The sequence below is a fragment of the Silene latifolia genome, chromosome Y (genome assembly GCF_048544455.1).
Source record: "Silene latifolia isolate original U9 population chromosome Y, ASM4854445v1, whole genome shotgun sequence".
In the NCBI taxonomy this organism is placed as follows: domain Eukaryota; kingdom Viridiplantae; phylum Streptophyta; class Magnoliopsida; order Caryophyllales; family Caryophyllaceae; genus Silene; species Silene latifolia.
In genome coordinates this window covers 18,590,285-18,600,476 of record NC_133538.1, presented here as the reverse complement: position 1 = coordinate 18,600,476, position 10,192 = coordinate 18,590,285, and the positions used below count along the sequence as shown (strand labels likewise).

General features: G+C 40.1%; 1 non-coding gene across 1 annotated transcript; it reads right to left on the bottom strand.

Moving 5' to 3' along the window:
* Window positions 1-9,146: 9,146 nt before the first annotated feature.
* On the bottom strand, window positions 9,147-9,252 carry LOC141636521 (small nucleolar RNA R71). The gene has a single exon (XR_012541127.1). It is a non-coding gene; the product is annotated as a small nucleolar RNA R71 (small nucleolar RNA).
* Window positions 9,253-10,192: the final 940 nt, after the last annotated feature.

The following is a 10,192-nucleotide window of genomic DNA, read 5'->3' as shown; positions in this document are numbered from 1 at the left end:
ATGTATTGAATTAAATAAATATGTGAACCGTAAATTTTAAAAATACCTCTTGAGTCATACGGAGTAGTTGATACACACTTCCAAAGCTATCATCACCGAATCAAACTATCATTAAACCTGCATATAATTTGCGACAATTAAATTCAAGTAGTGATAAATCAAAGTGAAGACACATTCAAACACATCAAGATATAACGGACACAAATTCGTAACAACTATGACTACATATAAAATAATAGCAACATTCATTTAATTTATAGTTTTAAAAGAAGTTGTGAGATAATATTAAAAATAGTATTGGCAAGCAATCTTGGACGGGGCATATATACACAAATTTGAGTCTTAAAGTTTGATTGCACTTATGTTGGTAGTAGAATTTATCTCTTCCTTCAATACATATATAATATTCTATTATATCTAATTACCAAACTTTTTATATTATTATTGGCCGAAAGTCTTTCGCGAATGTTGGAGTCTCTATAATCGCTCGAAAAAAGCTTCCTTTATTAATATATATATATATATATATATATATATATATATATATAATGATTTTTGAGCACGTTCACTTCAAATATTAAACTAAAAATATACAATATTGCACAAAAACTATACATATAAATTCAAGTATGCTCAGAAAAAATGCATGTATGCTCAATAACTAAAAGGGTCTGAGGTAATACATCAGATGCGTAATACTTTTTCTCATCATGATGAAAACGTAATCATACTAGTCGTAACCACCGATTAATGTAAACAAGCAAATAAATTTGTTTTGAGTCCTACGTCGATTTGTAACCACCAGTTAATGTAATGAGACGATTTTGAGCATATTGAACGATGACATAAACAAGAACGACATAAACAACAATGACGATGATGTATGTTTGCATATTTGAATTCCTTTGATTCGAATTAAATTGTGTAAAAAAAGGAAAGGCGTGAGTAATACACATCCAAACTTAGGGTTGGATGTGTGTCATTCACGTTTGGACCTAGCTAGGTCTGACCGTGAATAGTACACGTCCCACCCTACGATTGGACGTGTATTATACATGTCCAGTTTATTATTAGTTTTTAAAATTCAATTAGTGTAAGACGCTTGCGCTTCGAACTTCATGTAGGATTACGTCGTGGATCTCGAGGACAACAGTGTCAATTACGCGAAGCATTTTATAACCAACTGAAGATTCATTTCAAGTACAAAGCGTTTAATTGGCCATTTCAAATAACACTTCGATTAGGTTTTGGTTTGAAAAGAGGGAGCAACAATTGACGAGGTCGTAACACGTCTCTTCCTCAGGATTATTTTGTATGTCGTAGAGGTAGGAGAGCGCCCAAAAGTAAGGATGTGGACACCTTAATAAAGGAAAAAACATTGTTCGAGTGGTATAATTGTTAATTTAAGATGAAAGTTGTTGAAATACAAGTCGAGCCTCTGGAATGGTTACTTTATATGAGTCCCTTCACAATAGATAATCATGATTTGGCAAAGTATAGCAACCGATAGATGTTTTGCTATGCTTGATAATGATGAGTGGGAGTATCTTGATGCTCAAATTATAACTGATGTACCTCCGGCTATGATTGTGCAAGATTATATCAGCAGAATCCAAATAAACTGCGATCTTCAACGCGATAAATCTATAATCGAGGTCACAAAGTGAGGGGTAAGGAGAGAGAAGGGATAAATCTGACACATTGTGAAATTGTATTGAACAAGGAAGATGAATTGAACGGTGATTCTTTTTGATATGCAAAGCTCATACACCCATGACATATATACTACAATATACAAGATACACAATCTAAACTATTCCCTAAAAACATGGTAACAAGATAATCTACTTTCTTAATAGCTAAGATTACACCAACCGTATAATATCAACAATATTCCATGAATATTATTCTAATACTCCCCCTCAAGTTGGAGCTCTTGGTAAACCAAGACCCAACTTGTACTGTAAGTGATCAAACGACTCTCCTCCCAATGCCTTCGTAAACAAATCTGCAATCTGTTATTTGCTACGAAGATGGGACATGGTGATTGTGTTCGATATTAAATGTTGTCGAACGAAATGGCAATCTATCTCGATGTGCTTCGTCCTATCATGAAAAACCGGATTTCTCGCTATGTGAATCGCGGCCTGGTTATCACAATAAATGTTCATTGCCTTCGTGTGAAACACGCCCAATGATGCTAAGAAGGCTTTAATCCATATTACCTCGCTTGTCACAGCTCCCATAGCTTTATATTCGGCCTCGGCAGTCGACTTTGCCACAGTGACTTGTTTCTTCGCTTTCCATGACACAGGCGAGTTTCCTATTGAGACAAAATACTCACTCAATGACCTTCTTGTCAATGGACAACTTGCATAATCCGAGTCACAATATCCCCGTATTTGCAAATCCGCAGCTCTCTTGAACGAAATTCCCTTGCTTGGATTTCGTTTGATGTAACGCACAACCCTTAGTGCTGCGTCCCAATGCTCCTTTCGAGGCTCATTCACAAATTGAGACAATATGTGCACAGCGTAAACTAGGTCAGGCCTTGTAATAGTTAAGTATACTAACCTTCCCACAAGACGTCGATACTTCATTATATCCTTAAGTACATAACCTGTGGCCATTGCTAAATTGTGACGCGGCTGGATTGGAGTGTACGCTGTTTTTGCACCTTCCATTCCCGTTTCTTCTATGATATTCATTGCATATTTCCTTTGGTTCAAGAACAATCCATTCTCACTATGTGCCACTTCTATCCCCAAGAAATACTTGAGTCTTCCCAAGTCCTTTATACCAAAACTTTTGTCTAAGAATGCTTTGAATTTCGAGCAGGCTACACGATCATTGCTAACTACCACCATATCGTCTACATACACAAGCACTCCTATGAAAATACCATCTCGATTAAGGGTAAACAAAGAGTAGTCAGCTAATGATTGGACAAAACCATAGCTCTTCATCGATGTGGTTAGCTTAGCGAACCAATTCCTTGAAGCTTGTTTTAAACCGTAAATTGATTTTAAAAGCTTGCATACCTTGTTTTCGTCCTTCCCTTCGAAACCTTGTGGAATCTTCATATAGACTTCCTCCTCAAGATCTCCATGTAGAAAGGCATTATTTAGATCCAACTGTTCAATGAACCATCCCTTGGAAACGGCTACTGCTAACATACATCTTACACTCGTCATCTTCGCTACGGGTGCATAGGTCTCATGAAAATCAATCCCTTCTACTTGAGTGAACCCCTGTGCCACGAGTCTTGCCTTATATCGTTCCACAGTTCCATCTGCTTTGTATTTTATTTTGTATACCCATTTACAACAAATGGGTTTCTTCCCTTTCGGTAATGGTACCACCTTCTACGTTCCATTTTTCTCGAGAGCCTCAATCTCTTTGCTCATGGCTTCTCTCCATTTTGGGTCCTTTGCTGCCTGATAATAATAGCTAGGCTCACAATTGGCATCAATCGTGGCTAAGAATGCTTTGTGAGTTGGACTAAAACAATTTGTAACAACATAATTGATTAAAGGATAACGCGTACCTGACTGCGAGGATGTGTTTTGGACGTGATGAGCATTTGAGTTTGGGGTAATTATTCTCGTAGATTTGCAATAATAGTCTTTTTTCCACGCGGGTTCGAATTTTTCCCGTGCTCCACGACCCATTCTCTCCTCACCTGTGTGTGTCAGGTCTCCATTGCCATTCACGTTACCTCCTCCTTCCCTATCTGTTTCGTTTCCTGCATTTCCCATTCTCTGATCAGCTGCAATTTCCATGATTTCATCGGTATTTTCGTGTACAATTTCCTCTCCTTCTCCTGTTATATCGTCCTCCATGGCCATGTCCTGTTCTTGACCAATACTCCCCCTTACGTTGTGGGGCATGTTAATGTGAGCCTGGGTGTCATTTTCCCAGGTATTCAAGTCCCTACTATGTCCTTCTTGTGGCACAGAAACATCTTGACTGACCGAATATGGATAGACATGTTCATAAAAATTAACATCCCGTGACACGAAAACCCGTTTTTCCTTCAAGTCAAACACCTTCCATCCCTTTTTACTATGAGGGTATCCTATAAAAATACACCGCTTCCCACGTTCCCCAAATTTATCACGTGGTCTGTCTTTGTTATGTACATAACATAGACATCCGAAAACTTTCAAATTATCAAATGTGGGTTGTTTCCGATGTAAAATTTCATAGGGTGTCTTACCATTTAATAAGGGTGTCGGTGTTCTATTTATGAGATATGCAGCTGTGAGTATGCACTCACCCCAAAATTGAATGGGTAAGCATCCTTGAAATCGTAATGCCCTTGCTTTTTCAAGGATGTGTCGGTGTTTCCTTTCTACCCGGCCATTCTGTTGGGGTGTGTCTATGTTACTCGTCTGAAATAAAATACCATTTTCTTCATAATAGCGTTGCATGGGCCCAGATAACAATTCCATTCCATTGTCACTTTGAATAATTTTAACACATGTTTCAAACTGTGTTTTCACCATTTGACAAAACATTTTCATTAGGTCTCCTGCTTCACTCTTTTCTTTCATAAGGTAAACCCACACTCCCCGACTATGGTCGTCAACTATTGTCAACAAATAATGGGCTCGGGTCAAGCTAGCTACTCGGTATTTCCCCCATATATCGCAATGAATAAGTCCAAAAAAATTATCGCACCTTTTATTATTTAGCTTAAATGGAGTACGAGACTGTTTAGCTCTACAACACGAATCACAAACATCGTCTGAAAACCAATGCAAATCTTGTCCAACTAAAGATGAAAAACGAGGAAAAATACTCATAGAGGGATGTCCTAGTCGGTTGTGCCATAGTCGACTAGCCTTCGATGCCGTGACCCTGCCTGTAATCTTGGTCTCTTTCGACTTGAAATAATAAACCCCGTGTCGATGCTCACCCCGTCCAATCTCCATCCTCGTAGTCCGGTCCTGCATTTCACAATGGTCAGAATGAAATGTTATTATACAATTGTTTTCATGTATTAATTGTTGGACGGAAATTAAATCGCAAGTGAGCGTTGGCACAAATAAAACATCTCTCAAAATAAAATTGGGACTCAATTGCACTTCTCCATGTATGTTTGCTTTGACCTGTCTCCCATCCGGTAAACTTACTGATGACGGAGAATCCGTCCATGAATTCATCAGTAATTCACGCTTTCCCGTCATATGATGAGACGCACCACTGTCTATCATCCATTCTACGTCAGTGGTTAATTTCATACCTCTCAATTTTTCGTTCCCATCAGGACTTGCTCCCAACAGAAATCGAATTCTTTCAATCTCTTCATCCGTGAAAGGAACATTCTTGCTACTGGACTGCTCTCCTTGTCGTGTCCCTGATGTTCCTGTCATGGCACTTTCCTGGTGGCTGGTTTGTCCTCGTCCCCTGCCCCTTCCACGATTGCTATTTCCTCGGCCAGGTCCACTTCCTCTTCGCCCTCTCCCCCTCTCTCGTGCCTTTACTTCTTCGTATCCGTGCTTGTCGTAGCAATTTTCCTCCGTGTGGTAAAACTTCCCAGAATGGGTGCACTGAGGTGGTGGTGGTGGCTCTTCGTCATTCTCTGACCTCGGAGTTCTTCCCTTTCCTCCATAAGATACTCTAGCAACCATGGCAGCTTCATTTCTTTCTTCCTTTACTTTGGTAAGGGAAGCATGTCGCTCCTCCCTCAAGATTAGGGCATAAGCACGAGTCAAACTTGCAATAGGATCTTCCATCAGTAGGTTAGTCCTTACATTTCCATACAATTTAGAATCTAAACCCATTAAAAACTGATGTACCTTCTCCTCTTCTCTTTCATTTGCAATCGACATGGCTGCACCGCAAGTGCAATCCTTGATTTTGCTGTAGTTTCCTAACTCGTCCCATATGGTCTTCAATCTCGTATAGTATTCTACCATCGAGTCTCTTCCTTGTTTGCACTCATTCAACTCGCTCTTCAATTGGTGAACCCTTGGCGCGTTCCCTGCCGAGTACCTATCACGCAGCTCATCCCAAATTTCTTTGATGGACTGCGAAAAGGAGATGCTCGGATGAAGCTTTGGATCAATTACGTTCCTAAGCCACGCCCTTAGCATAGCGTTACACTGTCGCCACGCTACCAATTCGAGACTCTCTTCTTCATCAGTACAATCGGGTTTCTTGACTTTCCCTTCGAGGAAGGCCAATTTGTTCTTAGCATCCAGTCCATTCTTCACGGCCTCTGCCCACATGTCATAGTTGTCACCGTTGAAAATAATTTGCGTAACATTTAAATTAGGGTTGTCAGATGGGTGGAGATAAAGAGGTGAAGTCATGGGAATAGTCTTTGGACCAATCCCTCCTCCTTTGCTTTTCCCGGCATCACCAGTGCTTTTCCCGGCATCACCAGTAGTCATGGTGAATCTTTGTGTTTTGTTTTGAAATTTTTAATGTGATAATTGGATCGTAAGATGCTCACGATACCATGTGAAACTGTATTGAACAAGGAAGATGAATTGAACGGTGATTCTTTTTGATATGCAAAGCTCATACACCCATGACATATATACTACAATATACAAGATACACAATCTAAACTATTCCCTAAAAACATGGTAACAAGATAATCTACTTTCCTAATAGCTAAGATTACACCAACCGTATAATATCAACAATATTCCATGAATATTATTCTAATACACATCAGATGCTAGCACTTGCGGTTCAACATCGGTACGTGCACTTTTGAGTTTACGATGAGTCGACTAGTCAGCTGGCGCATGTGTTCATGGCTCATCCGGTGGCCGTTGGGATGTTTCGTTTATACTATGTGGTTATCATGGACTCCAAGTAAAAGATTTAATGATACGATCTTTTGCACATTGAGACGGTTGGGGTCATCCAGTTGGGAAAACCTTTGTTATCGCATATGCTCTAATTAATTAAATACGAATCAGAGGAGGGATATGCATGGTGATACGTGCATATTGTATAGTCTTTTTAGCCTATTTTAGCACGTATTTCCATGCATTTTTGTACTGTTTACATAGTATTATGCCCCGAATTGGCTACTTTGGTTCGTTTTGTCCGTTTTGTAGAAATGAATGCGAAAGTAGTGGAATCGTACCATTTTTCGTCCTTTTTGCATGCATTTTGAGGAGACGGGATTTTCCAGAGTGAGATACTGCATTGGAATACGTGAAGGCACGGTTTACGAGGCAGTCGGGTACGAGATTGGGCTGATTTGAAGGAAGAAGGCTCGAACGAGTGGTTTTATTACTCGATCGAGTGGTTTTTATAGCCATGGTTGATCGATCGGGTAGTTATTTACTAGATCAAGAAGTGCTTAAAAGAGAGGTTACTCGATCGAGTAACTATTCTACTCGATCGAGTAGATTTTCTGGAGTTTTGCTCGATCGAGTGGATTTATTCTACTCGATCGAGTGGTTTAGGCTTTCGTGGGCTTTAATTAGCCCGTGAACGTGTTTTAGTTGTTAGATTTAGTTTGTTTTCTATTTAAACTTTCGTTAACTAGGTTATTAGGACCTTATCATCTTTTATCTTATCATTCATCAGTTTTAGCTTTGACAAAAAACACATTACGTTGCTTTTCCCTTTTCTCTGTAACTTTGCTTTCGGGATTATTTCACTCGAATTTTGTCGTTCTTTACGCCGGATTCTCACGATTGTAATCTCTTCCTCCGTTCTTAATAATAATCTTTATTTCATTCGCTTTAATTCTTTGTTTTATTTCATTTAATTTCTGCCCTAATTCACTTTTATGCAATTTAATTATCATTTTAATATGTTGAATGCTGGTCATTTATCTACTGTTAGTTTTGATAGTATAAATAGCGATATGAGTAGCTAAACTTTTTTCATGTTGGGAGTAGGGGATCTACGGTAGAAATGTGACGATGTAGTAAATAGGTTAGATGAATTAATTGTGAGATATTGTCACCATAGCAATATAACTGTATTTTTACCGACTTAGTTGAGTGCACGCTTCTGAGTCACCCTTTAATCTGGCTAAATTTAATCCTGGATCGGAAGATTGGACTAAATAGGCCTGCTATGAACAGTAGACTACCCTGGCGAGGACGGAAATTAAGTTAGTGGAAGTTTAGGGTAGAAAGTGGACCGGAAGGACCTTTCCATATCCGTCTCGCATTAATTTGTCTAAGTTTTTTACAGTTGAGTCACTGGACTACCGTAGTGAACCGAAATCCTGACATGACCCTTCTCTATTTGATAGTTTAACTCTATTTTTCTGCTTTTACTGCTCTTGTCTCTGCTTCTCTTTCCTTTAAACCTATTAGTTTAGAAAACTAATTTAAACAACCCCCCCATTTGTGACCAAATAGACGGACTTCTACAGATATCTTGCCTCCCTGAGGAGATCGACCTGACTTCCCTAGATATATAGTTAGTTTAGTTAGTTAGTTTTGATAGGTACACGACAGACGTATCAAATTTTGGCGCCGTTGCCGGGGAGGTAATAGCCCTATCTGTATTTTTTTCGTTAATTTTATCCGTCTCAGGGAATTTTTATTCCTTGAGGCAGTTCTTATTTATTTTCTTTCAGTGTTGTTTATGCCGAGGTCAGACAGGTTTGAGTTAGTTTGGTGATTGAGCCGAGAGACTATTCAGGCATAGACTCCGTCTGCAGAGAAAATCACGAAAGGAAGACTTGAGTACTTTCGAGCCAGAGCTACATCATTTTCTTTTCGCAGAAGACCAGTCTTTAGAAGAAGACATTCCTATTTCTGTTGATCAACCAGTAATGATGCCGAACATTGCTAATCACTCGGAGCCTAAAGCATCGTATATTCCTAAAGGTTTCAATCTCCAAACTGAGGATAGGAATACATTTGACATCCATCCTTCCTATATCAATCTGGTGGAGAGAAATCTCTATAGAGGTGTGGCAGGTGAAGACCCGAGGAAGCATATGGAGGTCTTTACGGACTACTGTTCTACTATCCCCGCCACAAAGGGGGTAACTCAAGACAAGATTAAGGAAGTTCTGTTTCCTTTTTCTTTGACTGATGCAGCCAGGGAGTGGTTGACTGACTTGGACCGTACGGCCGCGGGGGTTACAAACTGGGAGACCCTTGCTCTTGATTTTTATAAGAGATACTTCCCTCCACAGCGCACCAATCAGCTGAGGGCAAAGATTACGAGTTTCAAGCAGGCACCTAATGAGACTCTCTATGAAGCATGGTCCCGTTTCAAGAAGTTGGTGAGGTCTCTTCCTCACCATGGTTTTGACCCGTGGTTTCTGTCTAACCAGTTCTACAATGGGCTGTATGATGATCATAGAGCCATACTTGATACGTCATCTAATGGGAGATTCCAAGAGAATACCGACGATGATCAGGGATGGGCCCTTATTGAAGAGATGGCGAACCACAGTGCTGAGTATGGAAACCCGAGGGATGGTATTAGAACAGTTCATGCAGTAGATAAGCAAGTTGTGGCTCAGCTGGAAGCCATGAATGCTAGATTTGATAAGTTGGAGTTACATTCTGCTGGGGAGCCTCAGACGGTCCATATGCTCACTAGAGGGGAGACCGTCACATGTGAGAGGTGTGGTAGCAACGACGGTCACACTGCTGTTGGATGTCTTACAGAGAAGGAACAAGTCGTTGCCTTTCAACAATACAGGCAAGGAGGGGGTCCCTATTATAATAACCAAGGGGCAGTCCATCCCAATTTAAGGAGGACAAGTCAAAATGTGCTCAATCCTACCCCTCCTCCGCACCAGCAGCAGTCATATGTCCCTCCACATAAGGCTCAACAAAGCTTTCAGAAGCCTCATTCCTTTCCTACACCTAATCAAGGTGCCTCGTCTTCTGGTGGGGTAAGTGAGATAGGTGAGTTGAAGACGATGTTGCAGTCTTTGACAAAGCAGTGGAAGTTAAGCGACCAACAAAAAGATGCTTCTATCAAGGCACTTGAAACTCAAGTTGCCCAGTTAGCTGCAAACCAGTCCATAAAGAAACCGGGTCATTTACCGTCACAAGTTGACAAAAATCCATATGAGATGATAAATTTAATTAATTTGAGAAGCGGTCGTTCATATGAGGGACCAGAAGTGTTGAAATCAGACCCGAGGAAGGAAAATATAGCTGATGAACAGTGTTCTGCCAAAGGAAATGAGATGACGGCTAAGAAAGTACTCGATCGACTAGTTTCTAGAGGTCGA